The sequence below is a fragment of the Tamandua tetradactyla genome, chromosome 24 (assembly GCF_023851605.1).
Source record: "Tamandua tetradactyla isolate mTamTet1 chromosome 24, mTamTet1.pri, whole genome shotgun sequence".
Lineage (NCBI taxonomy): Eukaryota > Metazoa > Chordata > Mammalia > Pilosa > Myrmecophagidae > Tamandua > Tamandua tetradactyla.
Window position 1 is genome coordinate 16165592 of NC_135350.1, and position 13893 is coordinate 16179484.

Consider the following 13893-nt stretch of genomic DNA (forward strand, 5'->3'; position numbering starts at 1 on the left):
GAGATGGATCAGGATCAAAACACGGCTTTTCTAGGGTGCATAAACCCTTCAAACCAGTACATATGGGTACAGAAGTTTTCAAATCACTTGAGAATGTGATTGCTGGATTGTATGGGAATATGGCGTTTAACCTTGTAAGAAACATCCAAACTATTTATCAAAGTGACAGTACAATTTTGAATTCCTACAAGCAATGACTAGGAATTCTATGGCTCTATATCCTTGCCAGCAGTTGGTATTGTCATTTTTTTTTTTTTTGGATTTCTAATAAGTATATAAAGGCACTTCCTTGTTTTAATATGCAATTCTCTAATGACAAATGATGTTATCCTCTTTATACATATTTTCCACCTGCATATCTTCTTTAGTGAGATGTCTGTTCAGCTCTTTTGCCGATTTTTAAATTGAGTTGTTTTCCTATTGCTTACTTTTTAAGAGATCAATTTATATATTTTAAATGCAAGGCTTTTGTAAGTGGTGTGTTTGCAATTATTTTCTCCCAATTTGTGGCTTGTCTTTTCATTCTCTTCACCATGTATTTCACATAGCAGAGATTTTAAATTTTAATAAAGTTCATTTTATCAATTTTTTCATTTATAGATCCTGCTTTTAGAATTATTTCTAAATACTATTTGCCAAAACCAATGTAATCTAGATTTGCACTTCACATTTGTATTAAGATTTTGAGTTAGTTTTTGTGAAATGTGTATTACCTATATCTAAGCTCTCTTTTTTTCATATGGGCATCCAATTTTTCCAGTACCTTGTTGAAAAGACTATCTTTTATCCACTGAATTGCGTTTGGTCCTTTGTCAAAGATCAATTGACTATATCTCTTAGGCTTTCTATTCTGTTCTATTGATCTATATTTCTCTTCTTTCACCAATTCCATGGTATTTTTGCTGTAGCTTTATAGTAAATATTGAAGTTTAGTAATATCAGTCTGCCAAAGTTAGTCTTCTCCGGTATTTTATTGGCTATCCCGGATCTTTTGCCTTTCCATGTTGAACTTTGCAATTATTATGTCAATGTCTAAAAAACAGCTTGTTAGGATTTTCATTTAGCTCATGTTGATTCTAAACTATGTTGGGAAAAATTGACTACTTAATAACATGGACTCTCCCAATTCATGGACGTGAAATATCTCTCCATTTATTTAAATACCCTTTGACCACTTTCATCAAAGTTTTATAATTTTTCTTATGTAGATCCTGTACATGTTTTAAGCTTATACTGAAGTTCTTGTTTCTGCTGTTTGCTATTATAAATGGTATATTTCTTTTATAATTTCAAATACCATTTGTCCATTGCTGGTATATAAGAAACCTGTTGACTTTTATAATTAACATTGTATCTACAATCTTGCTGTACTCATCTATTATCTAGAAGTATTTTTAGTTGAGACTTTGGAATTTGATACATAGACAATCATAACATCTGTGAATGAAGGTATTTTTTTCTTTATTCCAATCTGTATACCTTTTCTTGACATACTGTACCAGCTAAGGCTTCCCTAATATAATGGACGTCATACAACATTGAATAGGAGTGGTAAGAGAGAACATCCTTGCCTTGTTCCTAATCTTAGGAATAAAACATCCAGTAATTTGCCATTAAGTATAGTATTAGGTCATTTAAAAAATTGTTTATTAGCATGTCCCCTATGTAAATCATTAAATACTGAATTTTAACATTTGACCTAATTTTCAATTGCCTCTTTTTAACTGCAGTTAAAGCCTAGGAAAATAAAATGAAGATCAATTGCATTGTTTTCTTTACATGTTAACTCACAATTCCATCACTCTCTATACCTCATTTTCCTCATATATAAAATGGAGATAAAAGCCAGTCTATCTCAGAGTGTGGTTGTGATTTTTAAAGAAATTGACTTATGTAACTCATCAAAAGAATGCATGGAACATAGCAAACACTCAAAGAATTAGTTATTTTCATTATTATTTCATCTCATAGGCTTAGTTAGAGGAACAGACAATATATTATAGAACAAATACAGTAATGGTTTGTATCTTCTACTTTGAATCTATTCATGCCTATAATTGATTTAGGACAGTTTCTGAGACAGAGATTTACATGCAGAAAATTTATTCAAAAGTGATGATGGGACGAACACCAGTGAGGGAGTATAGGAAGCGTGATTGGGCAGAGGGAAAGGTGAAGTTATAGCGGAGGCCTCAGCCAGTCCTTCAGGAGCTATGATGTTGTAGTAGCCATTTGGCACTGTCTTGAATTGAGACAATGGGTCCATGCCTTTATACTACCACACAGAGGATGTGTGCCATCTCATGCAGGGGATGTTGGATAAGGCAGCTCCATCTGAGGGTACTTCTGAGGGTAATTCCCGGGGAGGAACTCAGCTGTGGGCTTTCAGCAGCTAAAACTACTAGGTCTGCCCTTCCTCTGAAGAGAGAATCTGGGTATAAACCATAGCATTTGTAAATAGACTTTATTTTCTATGAATGCAAAGCAAATTCTAAGTTTGTAAGTTGAAAATATTAATTTTACACAACTGGCTTTTAAGAAGCTCATTAAATTTGGAGAGTTTAAATCAAAGTTATCATCTTTATTTACCACCACTTTGTTACATGAGTTTTATTTAGTTTATAGAGCCAGTTAAGATGAAAAATTTCTGAGAATGGAATATTTTTAATTAAATGAAAGACCGGCGGTCCTTTTGCCAACCTTATAACTATATATAAATATAGTTAGGTTCAGAAAATGTATCAACCCTCTAAAACATGTACAGTATGAGCCAGCAAATTTTTTATAAGGAATGTCATAGTAATGAAATAGCTGATGGCAATGAATGCTAAGCATGGAATATAATGCGACACATTTTCAATTTGATGAATATCCTGATACCCATGGTCTTTTGAGCCATGCTTGAAAATATAATGCTAATCATAAGCCCTGGGTAGCAGAGTAAGTCTGGCTTTTTAAAATAGCTGCTGAATTATGTGAAAGGAGTCTGTTTTGGATCATTTTGCATTTGTTAAGTATAGAATTTCTTAATCCCATTTTGATAAGTCAAAATGAATGAACAGCAATTCATGCATAGATAACTACAGTAGATTTTACACGTTTTTTTTCTATCTAGAAATATAAAAACCCAGAGCTCAAGGCATAGGATGTGTGAAAGAATCTGCTTTGAAAGAGGCTTTTACTTTTTCGTTGGCCCTTTGTCTGAGTCTGTTGCTCCTGCATTCAATCTTCTAGTTCATTTTCCAAATTCTTGTTTCTTACACTAATGGAAAAAAAAGTAAACTTTTACTTCCTGGTCTTTTAATTCTTTCCTACCTAAGAAATAAATTCCTATTCATGATAAGCCAACTTTTTGTCCTTTTTGGTGCTCTGGAATCCACCATTTATTTATTTTTTTATATTTGTTAGATTTGTTATTTCCTCTGGAGGAAGAGAGGAGGGATATAGTGCTTGAAGTAATAAAATTCAGGAGTCTTTATTTTTGAGTCACTAACACCCTATACAGTCTGATATAAAAATTGAACTAAGTTTCTAATTTATCTTAATATGCATGATAAACTTCCCAATTCTGACTTTGTATATTTGAATCATTATAGTGAGCATGAAGTGATTAGGAAATTTCTTCTAATTTTTATGTTTATAAAATTACATATAATTTTATATGTATGTTATGTTTATTTCTTATTTTCCAGTGAAAATTCTGAGAATCAGTTGGTCATCCTTCGAGTCTCAAATTTCTCTGTTGCTCTACGCTAAGCTTCTCCTTGAATAGGTACAAAGCTAACATTTTCTTTCCCTTAAGTGAACAAGTTAATGAACAAATGAAAGAGCTTAAAGCACCAAGTATTTTATTTTGAGTTTCCACTTTACAAATAAGGTCAACATGAACTTTAATAGCCAAATCTTACTTATGTTTTTAAATGATGGGAAATTAAGCAATTAACCGTACTAATTTGAACTAATGAATTAACCCTATGTGGAAAAATATTTATCAATCTGAATTTTGAAATTTGTCATTTGATCCTTGCTTAGCTTATTTCCTTTATAACATTGAGTTTGGGTTGTATTAAGTGTCTGACTAAGGTCCTGTGTCTTCATTTTAAGGAGGTTGTCACATTTCTGAAATTAAGGAAATATTTCTTAGTTGCCGGATTTGGCGTAACTACTCTATGATTCTTTATCTTTAAATAATCATGATTATGTTATAATAAAAAATAAATCATCATGGTTCTTTCTTACAAATAGAATTGGTCTGTTTGTCTTAGCTGCTAAAGGGAAACGTTTTAAAATCAAGTGACTTCCAAGTGGGTCATGGAAAAGCTAGAAATCTCTAAAGAATGATGTTATGTGTTCTTATTTTCAGAATGGAACTTAGTCTTCTTGTAAGTTAATATATTAAGATAAAGGGGAAATGGAAAGAACATGTACCCTAGTTATCTAGTAACTATGTCTAGACAAACAATATTATGATAAGTAGAAATGAAAGAATGTTTTGCCAAGTATAGAACCTACTCAGAAAACGTGTGTTCAAAGTTGGAACAATTTTCAAGCTTTTTCTTATTCAACGTCATTTACTCTTGGCTAAACAGTCATTTCCTGTCCTTCAGAAGACTCTTTTGAAAGGTTTAACTGAAGAATTGAAAAGTTTCTTAGGCATTAAATAACTCTGACTAACAACATTTGTAACTTCTCTGGAAGTGGGGGAGGGAGATTGGATGAATAAATTAGAAACCAAAAAATTTTCAAAGGATGTATTTCTCTGAATATTTATCTCCCCTTTCCCCCTTTAACATGCTCAGGTAAAATAGGTCCTGGCCAGCAGTCCAAGACACAGATTTTTGTGGGGATGCTCTCACAGGAGCAGTTTATTCTTAGAGTTATGGAAATTAGAAGGTGTTACCCTGTGTAGACCATAAACTTGCCAATACAAAAGAAAAATAACACCATACTTAAGAGAAAACCGGAAGACATGATTTTATATGTCCAGATAGTAAGGAAAAGTAACCAGATAATGGTAACTCAAGCAAAGAAGTCAGCTTTGGAAAGAAACAGAAAGAAGTGAGATGTATACCTAGAGCTAAATCCACGAAAAAAAGGAATATAGAAAGTGTTCTTTTTATGTCAAGTACAGCATGAGATATTGGGGTGGATGTAGGTTCTTTATGGCATTATACCAATTGGAGTAAGTTCTGAGAGAGCACATGGGAGTGATGGCACCCCAAGGTGCTTTTATGTGTGTGGGGTGTAAATCCCTTCTTCTGTGTGAACAAGTGACCTATACTTATAATCATCAAGAGGATAAAACTTGGTAGTGGGGCAGAGAGGATTTAAAATCTTCATCTCTAACTCAGAGTCCATGATCTTTAAAGTATCCTGCTAAAACAGTACCAGCTGTTTGGAAAAGAATGAAAGTCAAAGAGCAGGTTGATAAACTACTGATTAGAAACCTTGCATTACTCTTATCCAGCCTCGAGGACAAGAAGGTCAACTACAAGGGGAAGGCACTATTACAATATGACATTATAAGATGTTCTACATTTTAAGACTTGTTTTATTGCTGATTTTGGTAACACCTCGATGGAAGACCAGTACTTTCCCCAATCAGAAGAACATCAGTGTTGCTACTGTTGTTCTTTCACATGCATTTTCCGATCTAGGAAATTATTCTCTACTATTAAAGTTGCTCAATTATATTTTGTGATCTCTAGAGAATATCTATTTTTTTATTGTTCTGCACTGTTTTTTTTTTTTAGAAATAGCTGCTCTCCCATTTTATGTGATTCTGTTGGGACTACCAGCAATAGCATCACACTCCTTTGGTCACAGGAATGGGTGTGTAGCTTAGCCCCTATTTTTCTACTCTCTTGTTAACATAAACTGGTTCAAAGGTCAGCATGTGACCCAAGGCCATTCAATGTTCTTCTTCAAAACTTCTCACTTTGAGGTTGAGCAGAAAGTCCTTGACAGATATTACACTCATTAAAATGTCATTAGACTTGTGTGTTAAAGTTCTTAAATTAGTTGTCAGTTGAACACAGTAGAAGTTTATTAATCTGTTGTGTAAAAATCTGATCTGTATGTTAGCTGTCCTCAACCAACTTGCAAAGGGGCCAGTATCACTCTTTTTGCTACTCTGCAATGCAGACTCTGTCTTGTGGCCCAAGATGGATGCTCTTCTCCCACCTTTTGCCTGAATCACAGCTGGTTAGAAGGGAAAAATGAACAAGTGGAGGGAACACTTCATCCCTTCAAAGGCATAATTAAAAGATGCAAATACACTTTTGTTCAGGTCATATTAGTTGTAACTTGCATGGTCACATCTAGTTACAAGGGCGGCTGGGAAAATGCAAACTTTACTTGGATAACTACAGGCATAGTTAAAAATTCTATTGTTACAAAAGAAGAAGAAGGTAGATATTTAGGGAAAACTATCTGTTTTTGCCAAAGGTATCAGGAATTCCTGAATGCTACCTTTCCCTCCTTATGAAACCTTCCTGTAGTTGATGACAGTTAAAGTGTTTGAGCACATTTAAACTCCTGAATATACTTGTGTGGCTTCCTGACTTTCCTAAGTAAATGAATGAATGCCTTTGTATGCCTGTTTGTGTCTGAGTGTGTGTTTGTGTTTTGCTAAATACATTTAAGTCAAGCTGTTGACACCTGTGGCCAAGAGAATCCTAACTAAATCAATGTTGCAAAGCATAAGAAGAAACTGATTTTTAGTCATTTTAAATGAATACATAATAAGGTCCTCCAAGTTTTAACAGAGAAGTTAGTATTTAACAAATGAATATGACTAATGAATTATTATATTGATATTTCTTTTTAGACTCTATTGTCTTGGAGTAGCTAGAAGGAAAAATCTAAAAATGTGGACTAACCCATACCAAACTTTGAAATCTGTTCTATAACTACTTGTTAAAATTATACTTTAAAATGTATTGATTTTTGTACATATGTTATATTTTACTATATAAAAAATGTTTAAAAAAAGATCCTCCACTGTTTTATATATGACTTAGAGTATCTATAAAAGTTCAACTTCCTAAAAACAATGATAATTACATTCTTGAAAAGAATTATAGAACATATGGCTCTAGATTTAAACTTAGCCAAGAGTTTCAACTATTGGAGTTAATTAAGGTTTGATGAGCAAGAGAGGAATGGAGAGTGCTAAAATTAACAAGAAAAACTACCAAAAACTAGAAGGCCATTTATGAAATACTCACTATGTGCCCAAAGAAGTAAGCATTATAATATTCTCATTTCAACTTAAATAATAATCATTATTACCTCCATTTATTAGATAATCAAAAGTTTATATAACTTCTCAAAGATCATAGGTAATTTGTGGTTGAATCAGGATTGCATCCTCATCTGACTGCTTGATCAGGCTAAATATCTCATTATTATCATTTACTGGCTTCATTATTGTCACCATTCACCTTTCTTTTCCATCCATTCCAACAACCACTGCTCTCACCACGACACCACTAACGTAACTACAATAAAGCACCATCAGCACTACTCCCCAGACCACCACCATCCAAGCTACTGCCGCTAACATTACTGATTCCAATAGCACCACCTGAGGAATACGCTTGTATAAAAATGAAATTCGTAAAACACTTGAGATTTGTCTTATTCCATGCAATGAAATGCATTCAACTTGGAATGGCTGAAACAATCAATATAACAAGCAAACAACAAAAAAAACTCCCTATTGTATGTAAGTTGTTAAATTTTCTTTTATTTATCTCAGCATACATTACACAGATTGTTTAATTCTCCAGTGTATGAATCTTTTTTGAACTTTTTTATTGTATGGTATAACATATATACAAAGCAAAGAAATAAAAATGCAATAGTTTCAAAGCACTCTTCAACAAGTAGTTACAAGACCAAGCCCAGAGTTTGTCATAGGCTACCATAGGATCCTCTCAGATTTTTCCTCTAGCTGCTCCAGAATATAGGAGGCTAGAAGTCTTTATAATTTTTATCATCACAATAGACTTTTTTCCTTCTTTTTTGTGAAAAATAACATATATACAAAAAAGCAATAAATTTCAAAGTACAGCACTACAATTAGTTGTAGAACATATTTCAGACTTTGACATGGGTTACAATTCCATAATTTTACGTTTTTACTTCTAGCTGCTCTAAGATACTGGACACTAAAAGAGATCAATTTAATGATTCAGCATTCATATTAATTTGTTAAATCCTATCTTCGCTGTCTAAATCCACCATCATCTATGATCTTTCCATTCCTCTCTTTAGGGGTGTTTAGGCTATGCCATTCTAAATTTTTCATGTTGGAAGGGTCTGTCACTAATATGGGGTAGGGAGATGGAACTACCTGATGTTCTGGAGATGATGGGTCCTCTAGGTTTCAGGACTTACCTGGTTAGGGACTTATCTAGACATTGTAGACTTCTGGAAAGTTACTCATGTGCATGGAACCCTTGTGGAATCTTATGCATTGCCCTAGGTGTTCTTTAGGACTGGCTGTCCAGTGTATGAATTTTATGAGAATAGAGAACTTCTTTTATTAATTGCTGTAGTAGGATAATAAAGAATTAACATGTTTCATTGTCATTCATTAATTCATTACAGGAAAATTTTGTTTTTAGTGTCTGGATTTAGACTCGATTGAAGATGCAGTGATGCTAAGAGTGACAAGACCATCAAAATTTCACTTTAGAACTGTACTTTTGGCAGCTGCTTACAGTGTGGAGAATGGATTTTATGGGGGCCAAGACTGGGGCCAGGGAAATGATCATCCTCAAGAATTGTCCAATTTCAGATGGATAGAATTTGCTTTCATTTTTATAAAAGCAGTGGGAGAGAAAAGTCACAATTCAGGAAATACTTAGGAGATTGGTTCACCACGCCTTGTGGCTTTAGGACTCGGATGTGAAAGAGAGGGAGAATTGAGGGGACATCATGCTTTTGGTGTGGGCAACAGTAGCTGGTGATATAATTCACTTAAATTTGATGGACAAGTTTTAGAGAAAAGAAGATGAATTCAGTTTCTTTTTTTAACTATTTGTTTGGAAATAATAACTTGCTTACTGAAAAGTTACAATAACAGCACAAAGAACTCCTTAGACCCTTTATAGAATTCCTTTTCTCTTTATCTCCCTGCCCATATCTATACCTATATCTATATTGCATCTTTATTTATGTCTCTATTAATAGAGCTAGATCCAGATCTCTCTTTCTCAATCTTCACACCTATATTTATACCTCTCATCTATATCTCTATGTCTCTATATCTCATCTGTATCCTCTCTCTCTGTCTCTTTCCAACCCTCTCTCTCTTTCTTTCTCTTTCTCTCTGACTCTTTCTCTGAACTATTTGAGTTAACACACATCATGCAACCCTTAAGTCTTCTTTGTGTACTTTAAAAAAACAAGGATATCCCTTTACATAATCATGGTGCAATTTCCACTTTAGGAAATTTAATATTGATACAACACTTCCACATATCATTCATATTCCAGTTCTTTCAATTGAAACAACACTGTCCTCTATAGGATTTTTTTCCTTCTCCATGACAGAATACTTTTGAGGATCATGCATCATATTTACTTATATATCTCTTTAAACTCTTGTTATCTAAAATAGATCTTTAGAATTTCTTTTTCTTTTTAAAATGCAGCATCCCTTTTATAGAATATTTTTCATTTGGAATATTTGAATATATTTGATTGATTTATCTACTTATTATAACTATAAACATGTAGATTCCTATTTTTTAATGGTTTATAATTCATTATTTTTATTTATTTATTTTTTTTGCATGGGCAGGCACCAGGAAACAAACCTGAGTCTCCAGCATGGCAGGCAAGAACTCTGCCTGCTGAGCTACTGTGGCCTGCCCTCATTATTGCTTTTATTTTGATGCTCAAATAATCCAAGATTTGGCCAGAGTTAAGTATTTGCTTGTGGCTCTCAGATGTGAGTTCTATTGCTGCTGAGATTTAGTTTGAAGCCTGAACATTTTAGCATAACTAAAGGGAATTAAAATAATAATAATAATAATAATTATTATTATATTTTAAATTATAAAAGAAGTACATATTTATTATGGTAAATTTTAAAAATCAAGTAAAAAATCAGAGGCATTTAGCAGACTCTTTACATGTTGCATAATAAGTAGAAGCCATCAAAATCCAAATTCTATATTATTTACCCTTCTTTTCTCCTGCTTATTCTATATTTCCCATTGAATGTTATCTTTTAAAGTATAGCTGAAATAAATCTACCTGTAATATTTGATCTAAACTTACTTCAGAACAAAGAATCCCATGTTAAAATATTCAGCCTACAAATGAAATCTCAACAGCAGCACAATGCACATCTAAGAGCTGAAAGCAAGTACTCCCCAGCCTGTCTGCTGAAATGCTGTGTTTTATTGCTCCTCATGGCGTGGTGGAACTCAGGTGCTCTATGAATCTACAGTTAACGATGTCCAACAAGTATTGGGAATGGGAGCCGTATGCTTAAAGGAAATGCCACTAAATTAGGCTCCCTCCCATACCCATAAAAAATCATCAACCTTGGTGATTATAAATTTTGTGCCTCGAATTTATTTTCTCATAAGGAGGGAGTGTTGCGAACTAATTATGCCACGCATGACTGAGAAACATAAAGTTAAGAGAGTAAATTCAGAATACACACTTGTTAAAGCACTGTTACAGAAAATGAACTGGCTGTCAGCTCATTACCAAAACATGTGTTTTTAGACATGTGACTATAAAAACAAAATTTTTGAAAGAGAGGGAGTGTATACTCCCCAGAGGAATTCAGAGAATTCTTGGGTTGGTTGTCATTTCAGAGGAGCTGATGGATTGATGTGGCAGAAATAACATCAGATAGAATCAGCACAGCATTCCATGTCAAACCTCCCAGAGGGTGATAGCAATACTTAATGACAGGCTGTCCTTGATGCCCCCTTTTAACTCTGTTAGCATTTAAAGTTACAACGCATTTAGCAAAGTAACATTTGAAGATTTTATTTTAAGACACTAGCAACATTTTCTGTATTGCAGCATCTTTGTGTATTTCATTATAATTTTATTGACATGATTTGGCCAGTTACTATTTGTCATGGTGCTGTAATTCAAATATCCAATATCCGGTTTGCTATACCATGGGAAAAAAAAATAGAAAACTCACAATCATGAATACTCTAAAATAAGAATCATTGTAATAGATTAAACTCATTGAATGTGCACAAAGGCCTAAAAGAATTCCAAATACGTATTGAAATATTTTATCTTCAAAACAAACTTGGCAGATGAGAAGACTGAGGCATAGCAAACTTAAACCTTTCCAAAAATTGTGACATAGAGCCTTCAACTGAGAGTTTGGCTGCAGATCTCACTCTCTGAAGACTTAGGACAATAGTTTTCACACCCTTAGAGCCAAAACCCTCTCCTGTAATTTCCCTGACATCCCCACCCCTATGTAATTATCTGAAGTCAAGCTTGCAGGTTTTGTAATCCACCGCAATCATAATTTTAAAAATCATCCAAAATGAAATATGCAGGAGAAATAAAATATATGTGTTATAAACTAATATATGCACTAATATTTATAATTATCGCTCCACCAAGTAAGAAATCATATTGAAGCATTCGGATGCTTGCATCAATTCAGATTGAATATGTTTGTATTTAAGTAAATAAAGAAAGTGAAAGCTGTTTTGAACAAGAAGCACAATTAAATGAATGAGGAGATTTGCACGTGGTCACTAGAATGAAACTTAACGTTATTATTCCCGATGTATTTCTAGATGACAAAAGTTTGTACCTTGATAAACATTGCAATCATCTGAGGATTGTTTTTAAAAATGTTGATGTCCAGTCCTACCTTTAGAGGTTTTGATTCTATTTGTCTGGTATGGAGCCCAGGAAATAGAGATTTTTAAAATTTTCTAGGTGTTAGCAGTATGCAGTCAGGAATGAAAACCACTGGTAAAAGACAAAAAAGACTGAAATGGTATTAACTGAAATAGGGATAACAGGTCTAGAGAAATGAAAGAGTTTTCAAAGTAGATAGTCTGAAAAAAATATGTATCGTCGTTGTGACTATAATTTCAAAGTAATTCCCTAAATTGTAGCATGGGACAGTAGAGTGACAGAGTGTCCCCCAGACATCTATCTTCTGTCTTGCAGTGTGTGGAGGCAACATTCAGTCTCTAGTTCTTGAAAGGATTTTAAAGACTACGTCTTCATTTGCTTAAGTCCAAACATATACATTATGAATTGATGCAAGCATCTGAATACTTCCATATGATTTCTTATTTGGTGGAGAGGCAGTGAAGAAAGGACGATAGAGTGGAAGAAGAAGCAGTAATACTAGAAATTATAGAAAAGAATGTCTCAGAGTAATATTGAAAACTTCCAGACACAACAAAATAAATAACTTCAAAATGATATTTGCATAGACCTCTGAAATGTGTGCGTCTCTGCTAATTTAATGTTGGGCTCTGTATCTATTAAAAGAAGTCTCAAATCTCTTCTGTTGTTTATTTGCCTTTAATACTGCTGGTTTTATATTAACTGCACTACTGTACTAAAACCCTGTCCAACTAAATGCTATCATAATTAAATTAGCTCATTTCCAAAGAAGTGTGTATAGAAGAATTAGCTGTATTCAAAAGCTCTGAAAATGAATTGACTAAATTGTACTTTGGCCTTAAAGACATTTTTTAGGTCAATTAACTCATGTAAATACCAACATCTTCTACTTCTATTTCAAAAACATTGTCTAATCTTACACTGCAGTGTTAATTCATATTAAGTGATCAGTGTAGTTCTATTTTTGCATGTGGCTGAAAAGATAGCAACTGAAGATTCTCAGAGAATATAATGTATATTATAATGTACATTATATATCGTGTAACTGCTGAGAAAGCCAATGAAAATTATCTCTACACTAATGAAAGGGTCTCATTTTCCCTTTAGCTTAAGAAAACTGTTATATAACTTTCAATAAATCTTTAAAATGCCACATTATTTAGTAAAATTTTGATAATTAATTTAAAATTTTAGCCAACTGAATAGAAAATTACAATAATATTAAAATTAAAACATCTGTTGCTACATTTTTAAATTGGCCAGATACATAAATAGTCTATCAACCATAGCCTGGGCTCCTTTCGTTGCACAATGTATGATGCTGTTGAATGGGCTTTTTTCCAATAATTAATTTTTGAGGTTTCCAAACACAAATGACCCCTTTGTATAGAATGAGTAATTTTGAACAAAAAATATTCCCCAATACTTTTTCATTTCTTATAAACTTTACATTATGATAATAAAACTTCGTTATCAAACAGGATGGTTTCCTGCTTGACTGTAATTCATCACTCAGTTGGTTTGCTAGACTTTCTAAATCTTGTTGATTTTTCTTTAAGAAAATCATGGCTTTCAGAATAGAAGAAATTATTTCATTTATTTCCATTGTCTTACTTACAATTTCTCATTCACCTGAAAATACTAATTTTATGTTGGCGTCATATGGCCCTTTACATTTTGTAATCATTTGTGTTCTTCTGTAGGAAAACTCATTAGAAGAGTTTTAATTGTCAGGTGCACAGGTGGTTGAGAGGCAGAATGCTCGCCTTCCATGTGGGAGACCGGGTTTGATACCTGGACCATGCACACTCCCCACTCCCCCAAAAAAGAGTTATAATTGTCATTCCAGTGTCAGTATCGCCATTTTCAGTCTCTTACTTTGAGTTTTAGTAGAATGATACACTTCTGCCAAATTCATCCTTTACCTTTTTTCCTGTCAGTATTTCTTGTTCTTATGTTTTAATTAAAACTCTGCATGTAGATGAGGCATATTCTATTTAACTAGTTCCCTAACATGATAAC

The 13893-nt window shown here is 33.3% G+C and overlaps 1 long non-coding RNA gene across 4 annotated transcripts in view; it reads left to right on the forward strand.

Annotated features, from left to right (window-relative positions):
* Positions 1-13893, forward strand: part of LOC143668058 (uncharacterized) — a 162102-nt gene that overhangs the window by 97487 nt on the left and 50722 nt on the right. For 3 of the 4 annotated variants that reach the window (XR_013168272.1, XR_013168271.1, XR_013168274.1), the window contains one exon: positions 3693-3772. The exons of the other annotated variant lie outside the window; for it this stretch is intronic. This is a non-coding gene — a long non-coding RNA (uncharacterized LOC143668058). The remainder of the gene's footprint in view (positions 1-3692; positions 3773-13893) is intronic. 4 annotated transcript variants of the gene reach the window in all.